Raw genomic sequence first — 13,496 nt, 5'->3', positions numbered from 1 at the left:
AACGGCACTCTGAAGAGCATGCCTTGGCAGACACTCCCCTACTTACTCTAAAACTCCAGTCAATTGGCTTCCAAGTTCACTTGGTTCTCATTTTTCCTGGCAACAACTCTGCAAATTATTACCCCCATTTGATGAGGTGCTGGCTGAGAAGGCCCCTTGCCCAGGTATGTTTCCAACTTTCCTGTGACAAGGTGTTAGATTCTGAAAGCCGGGAGTGCTGGCCTCAGTTAGCTGAGTGATACCAGCGTGGGGGTCTTTCGAGGCTGCAGGCAAGATGTCCGCCCACCTAAAGGCGGGGTGGGGGCTGGGGGGGCCGTGTTCCGGCGCCTCCCTCCTGTGGCTGCTGAGTTGGTATGGCTGTAGGCAGGGGACCTCAGTGTTGTACCGTGCTGGCCTCGCCATGAGCACCCGAAGGAATTTTATCATACAAATTTGATTCTGTTGTATCAGGAGATGCCAGTAGCACCTCCACTTCCAGTTGGGATACCCCAAAATATCTCCAGACATTGCCTAATATCCCCTGGGAGATGCTGGGGGGTGTGGGGAGGGGGTGGCAGCGGGCACTGTCACCCCTGCTCCAGAACACTCTATTAAAATACAGAAACGTGATGCCAATCCCATGCTGTTATTTGGGATTAAATGTGTAGTACATATGCTTCTGAGTGGGAAAACTTTGCTCCAAGCAGAAAATGGTGCATCCTTTGTTGTCATTGGGCAAATGCTTGGTAGGAATTTGATCTGTGTAGGGGAATGCTCAGTCTGCAGTGGCAGCCAGGTAGTGAGCGTGTGCAGCCCTGCACACAGCATGAGCTTGTCAGACAGACAGTGCTTGCCAAGCAGGGCTCTGGCATGCGGTCGTTGTTGGCTATGGCTCTTCCATGGGCAGGCTCCTGGCTCCTCCTTGCGAATCCATCCCCTTTGTTAGCCACCCTGCCTGCTGGCCCTAGGCCTTCTGCTCCTTTCCCCAGGTCCTGACTCTCTCCAGCTTGGCCTCTCTCCGCCCATCCTGTGGACCTTTCATTCCTGGGGAGGAGGAGACTCAGGTAAAGAAGGATAAAGGCAGAACGATGCCAGGCAATTCCACTGCTAGCCGTTGCCCCAGGGACATGAATGTTCATAGCTGCATGGTTGACCCAAGCCAGGTGCCCGTCAGCCGCTGCCTGGAAAAACACAATGTGGTCCAGCCACGCAGTAGCATAGTATTCAGCCATAAAAGGAGTGAAGCCCTGGAACGTGCTACAACATGGATGCTCCGGGAAAACATGTTCAGTGAAAGAAGCCAGATGCAAGAGGTCACATATTGTATGATCTCATTTAGTGCCCCAAATAGGGAAATTCATAGAGCCAGAAAGCATTCTGTGGTCACCAGGCCTGGGGGAGGAGGGAATGGGAGTGACTGCTTAGTGGGCACCAGAACTCCTTTCCAGGTGATTGAAAATGGTTTGGGACTTGACATAGGTGGTGGTTGCATAACATCTGAATGTACCACTAAATCGTACACTTTAATTTGACCGGGCTTGGTGGCTCACACCTGTAATCCCAGCACTCTGGGAGGCTGAGGCAGGAGCATCACTTGAAGCCAGGAGTTCGAGACCAGCCTGGGCAACATATCAAGACCCCCCCATCTCTACTTTTTTTTAAAATAAGAATTTTTTAAAAGAAAAACAATAAAATGGTTAATTTTATGTTATTTTTACTCCAACAACTGAAAACAAAGGGGAAAAACAAACAAACAACCAACCACGTATGGTCCAGGGGAATGTCTATGTTGGGCCTGAGGTGTGCTGTTCTGGCTTTTCTTAGGTGAATGGGTTCTGAAGGCTGTGTCAAAAGGGGAGCCTTTAAAGCTGCTAATTCTTTCCTGATAGGAAAAGAATATAATTTCTCAAAATGACTGCTTTTGAGGAGTGCCCCTTTCTAAATTTGAAAACATAGTATTAAAAAGAAGAGTTTCTCAGTGCTTTAGATGATTATTTCTTGTATTCAATTTAAAAATCCCTTACAGTGGTTTTACAAATCTGCAGAGGAATTCACGAAGCACGATTGAAAAGGGATGTGCAGGATTTATAACTGAATGGGAACAAACCAGCCGATTTGCATATAGGATGAAATTTAGCTGAGGGTGTTACTGAGTTTGGACAACATTTGGCTGGACCTTTGTAACTCTTCAGCTCTGTGAAACAATAGTTGTGTGAAGAATTAAAAGGTGGAAATGAACTGTCTGTGACTGGCTCACATATGCCTAGGTCTATTTCCAGGCACAACGAGCAGTGAAATGATAGTGTCGGTGAGGCACCAGTTCAAGGAAATATACAAAGACTGCCTACTCATAAATACACAATGGAGTGATAACTGGTGCTTGCACTTGGAGATCTAGAATTCTGAAACATCGGAAAACAATAACAGACCGTTCTGTGTCCTTTTCTTTAAAACTATCTCTTGAAATTTTTCGTGCTTACCCCAAGAACATCCTCAAAGATGCCAGTAAAAATAACTCCACAGGAATCTTTCTGAATTCCAATATCCATGGGAAAATGCTGCATTTTCTTCTGATTTTTCACAATAGAATTAAGGCAGACATCATGAAGAAATGAATGTGTAGAGGACTTCCAAAGTTTATATTAACATGTGTAATCAGCAACCATAATGTTTTGAATGATTATGTATGGTACATCCTTCATTCATTAAGCTAACTTTTATCAAGTATGTGTTATGTGTCAAGCCTGGACTGTAGAAATGAACTTGAAGAAAGGACTCTTCCTCCTGTTCGGGTAGAAAAGGTGTAATGTGTGTTATGGATGATGTGATGAAAGGAAACACTGGATACCATGAGGAAAATTGAGATCATCACCCAGGGATTCTGTATTCTACTTAGGGAATAGGCTAAACATCAAAATACAGCAATTTGAGACAAAGGCAGGCGGTAGTCCCAGAAGGGTAGGTGTCAAATCCCCAAGAGCATCGGGGGATCCAGGTTCCCTTTGTGTTACTATCCTGCCTTCCTAAAGGTCAGACAGGCTCTCAAGCAACCCCCATGACCACAAGTTGTGCACATCCTTCCCCAGCTCTTTTCACCTACCATTGGCAAGAACTCAGTAGTGGAAAAGAGAAATTTTGGGGGAGGAGCAGGCTGGTAAATTTGCAGTTTCTAAATTATTTTGCATTTTATTTGATTACAATGTTTGAATTCAGTTTTTTGAGGAAATGTATGTGGCACCAGGAGCTCTATTCTAACCTACTTTCTATGGAGAAGCAGGTACATGCTGTGTTGTATCAGTTTAGAGAGCCCCTTCAAAACCTCTCATGTTCAGGGTGGAGGGACTGTCACTATACATGCATGGCACACCACACCAAGAGCAGAGGACTACCAGAAAATTAGAATCCCTTTTACATTTGTCACATATCAGCATTTATTTAGTTGTAAAAATAAAGAGCATATGGCATTTGTTAAAATCATTTGCATTTCACACAAATATTTGGCAATATGTAAACTTTCTTGCCAGGGCTGTTTATTGTGGTTCCACTTGTGTACTAATAATGGGAAAATCAGTAATGACCAGGTGTTGGAAGGTCTGATTTCTCATTTAAATTTATTGTTTCTAGCAATAAACTAATTATTTTTGACATGTTTCATAACCAGAAGAATGTTATTAACCGAAATCATAATTCCTATTTTTGTGTTGATCACACACAGATGATAAGTTAATTATACTTATTGAATTTAACAACATATATAAGAGATAATCTCAAATTTCAAGACTCTCATTTGTGGGTTACCATCTGTTCTGGACCAAAGAATAGGAATTTGATTGCAAGCTTTCTTCTGAACAGCTTGTAATAAGAGCTGTTTGTATATTAATTACTTATTGAATTATCGTGGGTTTTAATGTTTTAATTTACAAGCAATTTGGAACTTATTGTGGTGACATCTGCTCATATTTTGATACTTTATGGTATTTAGCAATTTCATCATAAGGCTATTTTTTCCCCTGGTAATTTATAACCCAGCCCTGAAAACAGTAATTTGGTCTTTCCAGCTCTCACTATAAGGAGTATTGTCCTGTTTCATCTCAACTGCAAATTTTTTTCCATAATTAAAAGTATATTTTATAAGCAAAATCAAGATTCCTTTGTGCCTGCTTCCCTGGTGCCCTTTCATTTCTATTCAGAGTTACAGATGAATTTAGTTTCACTCTCATTATTTTACTTCAGTGGTAGATTTTTTACAAATTGCCCTGCTTATTACTTTCATCTTGAATATCCTTATGGTTTTTGTTTTGAATGTACTGTAATGCATTTTAGGGGCCTGTGAACCTGCTTGTAGATTTTTTTTAATCTCCTTCCTTTAAACAACATAACTATAAACATGACTCAGTGGGAATAATTTACTTGAATTTCCTTAAAACACTTGAGTTTCTATATAAACTCCCTAATAAGAAACACCTTCACTCATAGCTTCACTTCTGGACTTCAATTATATTAAACCTGGTACCTTTTTATTATCACTTAAGACTATTAAATAAGAATTTAGAGAAAATGGTGGACATTTAATTTCCTTAGTTCTTGAATTTGTAGAGGATAGAGGATAATTTATACTCTAGGAGGCTGGAATCATTCACAACCAAAGAAATTTTATAAGGTAAATATCATTAGGTAAATGGTTTATTGATTAGTATTTATGGTGACTGAGAAATAGAAACAATTTTTGATGTAAAGGATTATCATTTTATGAGCTATAAACCTGGCTTCCTCATAAATCAGTGCAAATGGAACCCTTGTGAAACAAAGGTCTGCAAAAAGTAAATGAAAAGTTGAGACGTTAGTGGGTGCCTTTGGTTTTCTTGATTTTAGGGGAGCCAGAGGCGAAAGGATTCTGACCCGTTTGTGTGTTTTTATGAGCACAGCACATGAGAATGCGTGTGTGCACACAAATGTGCCTGCCAGAGTTATTGGAAAGCTAGCCCAGGCGATGGGGAATGTTTAGCTAAAGCGTGTTGTCTTCTCCCGAGGGTGTGCACAGGTTCATGTATCAGCTGCATCAGGCCCTGTTCCAAAAACAGTGGTATTTCAGGGGAACCTTAATGTATCTTTAAATTTAATTTAAGATTAATTTAAATCTTTAAATTATCTTTAAATAATAGCAGTAGCAATAGCTGAGCTAACATTAATTTTATCTATTTTGAGACACTTTTATTTCAGAACTTCTACATGCATAATAATGCCTGACCGGCCACTTTTAATTTCTCCTTTTTTTCACTTTGCAAACAAAACCTTACAATCTGTGCTATGGACTAAGACAGAAAATAAGAACCAATAAAATGTGTTAAGTTTGAATTAGGATGGAAAAAAAAAAACCTAAAGGAACTGGATGGGTGAGAGGTGAACACACCCCAATGATTTTTAAGTCTTTTGTGTTAAACCTTTCCCTTTCTCCCTAGGCTGGTCCCCGCAGACGCCTTGCCATTTCTGTGACCGGATGCTGGGAAGCCTGCTGGTCAACAGGTCCACACATGAAGTCATCATAAGGTAAGCAGCCCAGCTGCCATTGGATCCTTGTCCTTGTACCTGAAATCCGTTTGAGGAGCAGAACTGCATTTTCCCAAAACGGAACCCGTTCTGCTTTAAATGATGTTTTCAGGGGAAGTGCCCGGTCTTTCTCCTTACTGAAGGTTGAAGGTAGTAGACAGACTATCATTAAATCATTGTGAGCTGCATAGTCAATTCCAAATGAGAAATTTGCCTTTTTACTGACTTCTGAGAATTTGGGAATTTGGGGTTGTGTTTTTTGTTTGTTTTGTTTTGTTTTGTTTTGTTTTGTTTTGTTTTGTTTTGTTTTGTGTGTGTGTTTGTTTTGAGACAGAGTCTTTGCTCTGTCACCCAGGCTGGAGTGCAGTGGTGCGATCTCAGCTCACTGCAACCCCCGCCTCCCAGGTTCAAGCGATTCTCCTGCCTCAGCCTCTCAAGTAGCTGGGATTACAGGCGCCTGCCACCACACCTGGCTAATTTTTAAAACAGTTTTAGTAGAGACAGGGTTTCACCATGTTGGCCAAGCTGGTCTCGAACTGAGCTCAAGTGACCCGCCCACCTCGGCCTCCCAAAGTGCTGGGATTACAAGTGTGAGCCACTGCATCTGGCCTGCCTTCTGAGAATTTTGGATCCTGAAGGAACTATAACAAAAGTTTTCTGGGTCTTACCAGGTGAGGATGACACCTTCTAAAATCAACCTATCTTGTCAACATTATGAATTACAATTATGCAGACAAGTTAATTATAATTGGGTGCATGAGTATAGATTTTGGCTCCTATATCTTAATTCTATGCTTTATCAGTTTCTTAATATGATTTGTGTCTGTCTCCAAATTGATTTGCTAGTTAACTTTGAAACTTATTCGAAAACCATGGAGATTGCTATGTGTAAATCTGGTGAGATGCTTAGGTTTCCTGACTAGCAAACCAAACAATTGTATGTGCACAGGTGTCAAGAGTTGAGAAGCCCATAGCCCAAACTAGAACTGAGACCCATGCCTCAAAAGTTCTGTAAAAGTTACCTTATTACCTTTTAGTACATGGGAATTTAGTTTCGTTTTACTTAATTGTTATTTAATTTTCTGTTTCTTTCTCTAATGCCTTTTTAATTTTTAAAAAAAAAACAAAAACCTATAGAACTTGGGCAATTTTAAAGCATAAAGATAGAATTTTGAGGAAGCTTTTACTATTTCAAGAGAACCAACTAGAACTAAAATGATAGACTTAAATTTAATTAAAATAAGCAGCTTACTGTTTGAGGGACTTTTGTTTAAAGCCAGACATACGCATATGTAGATTGTTTTAACAAGTTACACATTTATAAATATTTTAATGAAAGGTGTAGTTTGTTTATAAAAACAAAATTTGTAATGTATTAGTGAATTTGAATTTTCTGACTGGCTCTTTCACTCAGTATGTTTTCAAGGTTCATGTGCATTGTGGCATGTGTCATTTCTTTTTATGTCGGAATATTCCATTGTGTGGCTAGATTATGGATAGAATGTATTTGATTCATGCATCAGTTGATGGAAATTGGGGTTGTAGTTCCCTTTTGGTTGTTATTAAAAATGATGTCACGAACACACATACACACGTTTTGTTGTGTGGACATATGTTTCATTTCTCTCTGGCATTTACTTAGGAGTGGGTCATATGGTATCTCTGTTGAACATTTTGAGGAACTGAATTTTTCCAAAGTGACTGTTACACCAGTCAATATTTTTCGAAATGCCATTGAACCATATTTTAAATGTCAGAGGGAAGATGGGAGGGGATCTTTATCTCATCAGTGTTTTGAGTGGGTTTTATTTCAGTACTTTGGGAACATAAGCTTCAGTTTCATTGAATCTAGCACACATTGAATTTCTCCTGTGCATGAGGTATCTGTGTTTGGCTTTCTACATGACTGAGTGTTTTTGTAGCCTTTGATAACTTGGGCGGTTTATACATGCAGATAGTCATTTGGCATTATCCTCAAAAATGGTGCTCTGTTGCTATAGTTCATCAGTCAGGTTGAGAATAACCTATATAACATACTATTTCTGCCTATGTTGCGTGCCACACCTCAGAAAGTGAGGGCTTATAACGGTTTCCTTGAGGTGTGCGTGGTTTCAACACATGTCCTCCTTTCAAAGGCATCCATCACAGACCTTGGTGATAGTGTTTTTTGTAGTTGGTATGATTATGAGGAATGTTCACATTCAGGGGCGTTCACTGTTGAAGTTCTCAGGCAGGAAAATTCCAAGCCGAGAAGGGACTAGGCAGTTGTTCTCGGATGTAGGGGTGGGAAAATCTGTGGCAGAGCAGGAAGGACTGAGAGCAGGCTCAGCAAGCGTGTTCTGTGATGGGCCTGATAGTTAGGGGCTTAGGCTTTGCGGGCCAGGCGGTCTGTGTTGCAACTGCTCTACTCTGCCATTGCAGTGTGAAAGCAGTGTAGGCCCTACGGAAATGAATGAACATGGCTGAGTGCCAAGAAAACCTTATTTATAGACACTGATACTGGGCTGCAGTTTGCTGACCCTAACCTAGAGGAACACAACTGTTTTCTTTCCACCTTTTCTAATTGTGGCCTTTTGAGTTGGAGGCCACCTGGAGGGTGAGGCTCCAAGAGGCCCACCCAGGGGCCATGATGTGATGAAGACAGAATCTAAATTGTGGTTACATAGCGAAGGCACTGCAGGTATTTGGGGCTCAGGACTTTTACATAAGGAATTTGAGGGCCTTTCTGCCACATAAGAGGGAGTGGCTCTGGGCCTGTGTAACTACCCTAGCTTGGGTTCTCACCCTGGGGGAATCTCCACCCCCAAGGTACCTGGGAATGTGTGGAGACATTTCTGGTTGTCACCAGTGGGGTAGTGGGTGCTACTGGCATCTAGTGGGTAGAGGCCCGGGATGCTGTCAAATGGCCCGCAGTTTACAGGACATCCTCCCCAACCCCTAAATGTCAATTGTGAGGAGATTGAGGAGTCCTGCCCACTGCTGCTTCAGTCAGCACTTTATTTGGTACTTGTTGTCAGTCATATGGCTGGGAAATTGTAGGCTATTGGGGCATTTCATTACAAAATTTAGTACCTGTGTTTGCTGACACAAACATGAGGATGGTTGGACTCTCATCTACTATTTGGGGTTCATGATGCTTTTAGTTTTTTCCTTTTTTAAAAACGTCTTTGTCATTTAAATTTAAGTCTCAAAAGTTGATACAGGCCAGGCTCGGTGCCTCACACTTTGTACTCCCAGCACTTTAGGAGGCCAAAGCAGGAGGATCACTTGAGGCCAGAAGTTTGAGACCATCCTGGGCAACATAGTGACACCCCCATCTTTACAAAAAAATGAAAAAAATAATAATTAGCCAGAGGTGGTAACACATACCTGTAGTCCCAACTGCTCAAGAGGTTGAGGCAGGAGAATCGCTTGAGCCTGGGACGTTGAGGCTTCAGCGAGCTATGATTGCACCTCTGCACTCCAGCCTGGGCAACACAGTGAGACCCTGTCACTAAAATAGAACACAATGCTGATATAACACCAAGATTTATATGAGATCCAGTCCACACTGGGGGATGGGGCACCGCCGCCTACCTTTCTATCTGTAGAGTAAGCTTCAGAGTTTATTTTTCACAACTTCACAGGCCACATCATATGTGTAGGTGAACCCACTGCTGACTCCATCTACTGCCAGAAAGAGACTCATCATGGTCAAATTAAATCCTTCATATGTAGGTGAAAGATCACAGTGTCTATCATGACCAGATTGCATGTATTCCTGAAATTTGTTTGAAGGCCCGGTGCACGTTGTGTAGAAACTGTGTTCAATCTATCTTAAAGATAATTAAAATCCATAAATTAATTTCTGGCTGGAAAATAGGTCGTAACGGCTCTGGATATCAGAAGTGCTAGGTTAAAGACCACGGTCATCCGGAAAATAGGATGAGCTCCTGCTCTGTGGAAGCGGTAGCATCAGTGCCTTCCAAGGCAGTCTGCTCTGAAATCTTGGGCACGTGCATCTGTGTTGAACTGCGGCCAGAGGAGGGGGAGATGAAAGGAAGGCGGTGCTCTTTTTCTTACGTGCATTGTCCGGCTCCTGTGATGTGGATTTCCCTGGTAGTGGCTTGCTCTTGCTAGGTGGAGCATTTTCAAGAGGGCTTCCTTCCTGTCACCACAGCATCTGCCATTGCTTTGGATGAAAGCCCCAGCCAGCCACTAATTAACCCAGAAGGGTGGCGGGGCACAGGAAAGACTTTTCTGAATGCCTCATCACGGGGATTTTTTTTTTTTTTTTTTTGAGATGGAGTCTCGCTCTGTCATCCTGGCTGGAGTGCAGTGGCACAATCGGGTCACTGCAACCTCCGTTTCCCAGGTTCAAGTGATTCTCCTGATTCAGCCTCCTGAGTAGCTGGGATTACAGGCGCATGCCACAACACGCAGTTAATTTTTTTGTATTTTTAGTAGACATGGGGTTTCACTATGTTGGCCAGTCTGGTCTCAAACTCCTGGCCTCAAGTAATCTGCCCGCCTCAGCCTCCCGAAGTGCAGGGGTTACAGGTGTGAGCTACCATGTCCCACCAGGGATGATTTTATTCTGTGAAAAGCGGCGTTCCTTTTCTAACACAAAACCTCTCCTCTGCTCTGCCCTCCCAACCCTGTGGCCTCCTTTCCTATGTAGTTGTTTTCATACTGATTATCTCTGAAGACATTGCCAGGTTGTTTTTGTTTGTTTTGAGACAAGGTCTTGCTCTGTCACCCAGGCTAGAGTACAGTGGCGCGATCTCGGCTCACTGCAGCCTCCGCCTCCGAGGTTTAAACGATTATCGTGCCTCAAACTCCCAAGTAGCTGGGAATACAGGGGCGTGCCACCACGCCTAGCTAATTTTTGTATTTTTTGTAGAGATGGGGTTTCACTGTGTTGCCCAGGCTGGTCTCGAACTCCTGGACTCAAGTGAGCCACCATGCCCAGCCGACATTGCCAGGTTTTCTTGACATTTTAATAAATATGAAAATAGTCCATGTTCAGAGTAGAAAATACACAATATGTAGAAAGATACACATGCAATTGGGAGCCGTGCTTTTCCCACACAGCCGCCTGTCACGGACATTGCCCCTGCCTGAGATGCTGTTTTCCTGGCCACATCTTACGCCACTAGTTTATTCCATATTTAAATGGAGGTGTCACTGCTCGGCATTGGAGCTCCAGTAATGAAGAAATAATTATTTGATTATATTTATCATTTCAGACCATTGACTCCAAGTAAATAAATATAACCATAAAACTAATGGGAAATTTTTCTTTGCGGGGAATATTTTCTTACCGAAAGTATTATATATCTGATAGTGGGTAAATGGAGAGAAGTATATGAAAGAAAGAAAGCAACATAAAATATTTTTATGCATTTCTCCCCAAACTTTTCCTCTGTATGTGTTTTCCTACAGGTTTAGGTCAAACTGTAACCTTGTTGGCCCTCTTTTCTGTTTTGTTATCGTCCCCTGCAACCCAGTTTGGGACATATCATAAATATCTTTCCGTTAAGCTAGCTATGAAATTTTTAACTTGTGCTGCGAGAGCACATCGTTTAATGTCAAGCAGTGTAACTTTCAGTCCTGACTTCGCTGGGATTTAAGTTGGTTATCTTCCCTAAGCCTTTATTTGTTAAACCTATAAAATGGTAATAATAAGAGTAATGGTGATATTTATCTCTTGGAGTTATGACTGGTGAGATCAATTGTATCATGCACGTAGCACTCACACCTGATAGCTAGTATACAATACATGCCGTGTATTGGTTTCTAAAGTAATCTTCATGGTGGCCTGGTAGTTCCCGTATGTGTTCACTGCCATTTATTTCATCGTGCTGTCACTGGACAGTGAGATTGTTTCAAGAACCACACGTTGACTTCTTTACAATTACATAGGATGAAAAGTCGTGCAAAGTGGTAAAACAAGCCTATGTCAGCCCCCAAATAAGCTGCTCCCCAAGCAGATGTTAGAAAAGCTGTATTGAGATTTATATGTAAACTTTATACATACATTAAAAATTCTGTCTTAAGCTAGCTACTGATTGTGAAATGAAAATAAACTCAGTTTACATCTGAGCAGAGAAAAGAGCCGCTGTCTCCAAGTGGGCAGACTCTGCTCATTTCCGTGAAGCTACTTGGAGAAAGAAGTGCCCTTTAGAGTCTGAGGTCAGTTCAAGCAGCTCTTCAGTGACCCTGGCTCGGTGCAGTCTGCATGGAGACAAACCCTAAAGACCTGAGCCTTGTCCAGACCATCCTTCCAAGCAATGGATTCTTCCAGCACGGGCGCCAACAGCCTAACTCATAGCAGAAATGACACTCGCTCTCTCAGGTCCCTTCAGAAACCAAGGGCTGCTTTAGAAGATCTTAAAAGACGTTTACATAATAGGGCAAATGACTGAAAGATAAAGCCTCCCCTCCAGTGATGTCAGAGGAGCTCCCGTGCATTGCCCTTCCTGCAGTACACGCCCCTTCATCAGCTTATTCTTCCTTCGCTGTTTCAGAACACGGCTGGCCTCTTGGCAAGAAACGAACTTGCCCTTTCTGTCCTTAACTACCAGCACCAGCTCTCCAGCAGGCCCCATGTAATTCTACTTTTTAAGATAATTAAAACAGCAATTAAGATTTTGTTGTTTGGGGCCAGTGTTCTCCCAGAGAATGATGGCATATTGAGTGCTCTAACTACATACTCAATGAAATGAAACTCTTAAACAGCCATTTCTCCTGGGACTAAATTCTGAACTGTTTTGTGAAGGGAACTGCGAATTAATAGGACTTTTGGCCACCCTGAAAGCAAGGCTTAAAAAAAAAGAAATACTATAAATAATTTCCCCTTCAGCTTCTTGACGGCTCTAAACCCCAAATTATCACTTATATTGAATTACTTTATCTTTAGCAGAGAAACTTCAGAAATGCCATCAGCCCATGCTCATTTGTCCTTTGCCTTCTTTAAGCAGCACAGTGAGAGAATGTTGTGGCTTTAACCCAAAGTGGAAGGTGGTTGTTTCCTTTTTGCGCAATCACAACTCCAAACACCTCAAATCAACCTAATTGAAGTGTCTTGAATCAAAGCTGGGTCAGGCAAGAAAATAAACACAGTTGCTCTAATGAAGACTCGCCTTTCCTCCCTCCTGTTTGGGGCCAGGGAGGAGCTGTGCGCGCTGCCAGAGCTCTCCTTTATTTTAGAACTGGAGAAACTGGAAAACATCCACAGGAGTTCTCAGAACTCGAAGGCTGGAAGCGGATGCTGTTCGGGAAACCGGTTAGGTGTTAGAATGCGGCTGGTGTCTCCAGCTGTACATACTGGAAAAGAATGCCCAAACACAGGCCTCTGGTGGTAGTTCTTTTTGGGGGGGCTTTGTGTGTGCCACCTTGCCTGCTTGCCATTGCTGATGAGCCAGGACGAGGAGCGGAGCCCTGAGTGGTCATGGGCAAGGCAGGTGTGTGTTTCCCTGATCCTCTCCTACTGACCTTTCAGGTCTCTCTTGGGGAATTGCTGGAGGGGCTGAGATACCAGCTCCCACATACTGGATATTTTCTGTGCATTGGGCTCTGCATAAAAGCATTGACTCCTCACACTCTCCCCTTGACATAGGGGCTATTTTTACTCAGTTTAGAGATGAGGAAACAGCCATATAACTGACCCTCCAATCCCAGGGCTGGAAAGTGGTAGAGCTGCCCCTAGAAGTCAGGGTCTCTGGCACTTAGCCAAAGGCTCCGTGAATCCCACATCTTTTCCTGTTCTCCATGGCTCTCAGGACGTGATCTGCCTTATCTCTAGCCAGTAAGACTATACGGATGGGGACTGTCACCCTGATTTACCCTAACTTTATTGTAATAAAGTCATAACTGTCGTAAGAAGTAATAGTTGCCATAAAAAGTAGTAATTATAATAAAGCATGAACATTCCAAACTCCATGTTACTTGTCCACAAAAAAATTGTTCTTGGCACAGAAGACAAAGGC

At 42.4% G+C, this 13,496-nt stretch overlaps 1 protein-coding gene across 6 annotated transcripts in view; it reads left to right on the top strand.

The window, feature by feature from the left end:
- Window positions 1–13,496, top strand: part of LOC105478105 (transducin beta like 1 X-linked) — a 257,027-nt gene that overhangs the window by 169,700 nt on the left and 73,831 nt on the right. For all 6 annotated transcript variants that reach the window (XM_011735088.3, XM_011735087.3, XM_071088961.1 and 3 more), the window contains one exon: window positions 5,439–5,526. The gene's annotated coding sequence lies outside the window, so the exon portion shown is untranslated. The remainder of the gene's footprint in view (window positions 1–5,438; window positions 5,527–13,496) is intronic.

Source organism: Macaca nemestrina, chromosome X, assembly GCF_043159975.1.
Source record: "Macaca nemestrina isolate mMacNem1 chromosome X, mMacNem.hap1, whole genome shotgun sequence".
Lineage (NCBI taxonomy): Eukaryota > Metazoa > Chordata > Mammalia > Primates > Cercopithecidae > Macaca > Macaca nemestrina.
Note: the sequence above shows the minus strand (reverse complement) of the source record. Positions and strands in the feature narration are given on the sequence as shown.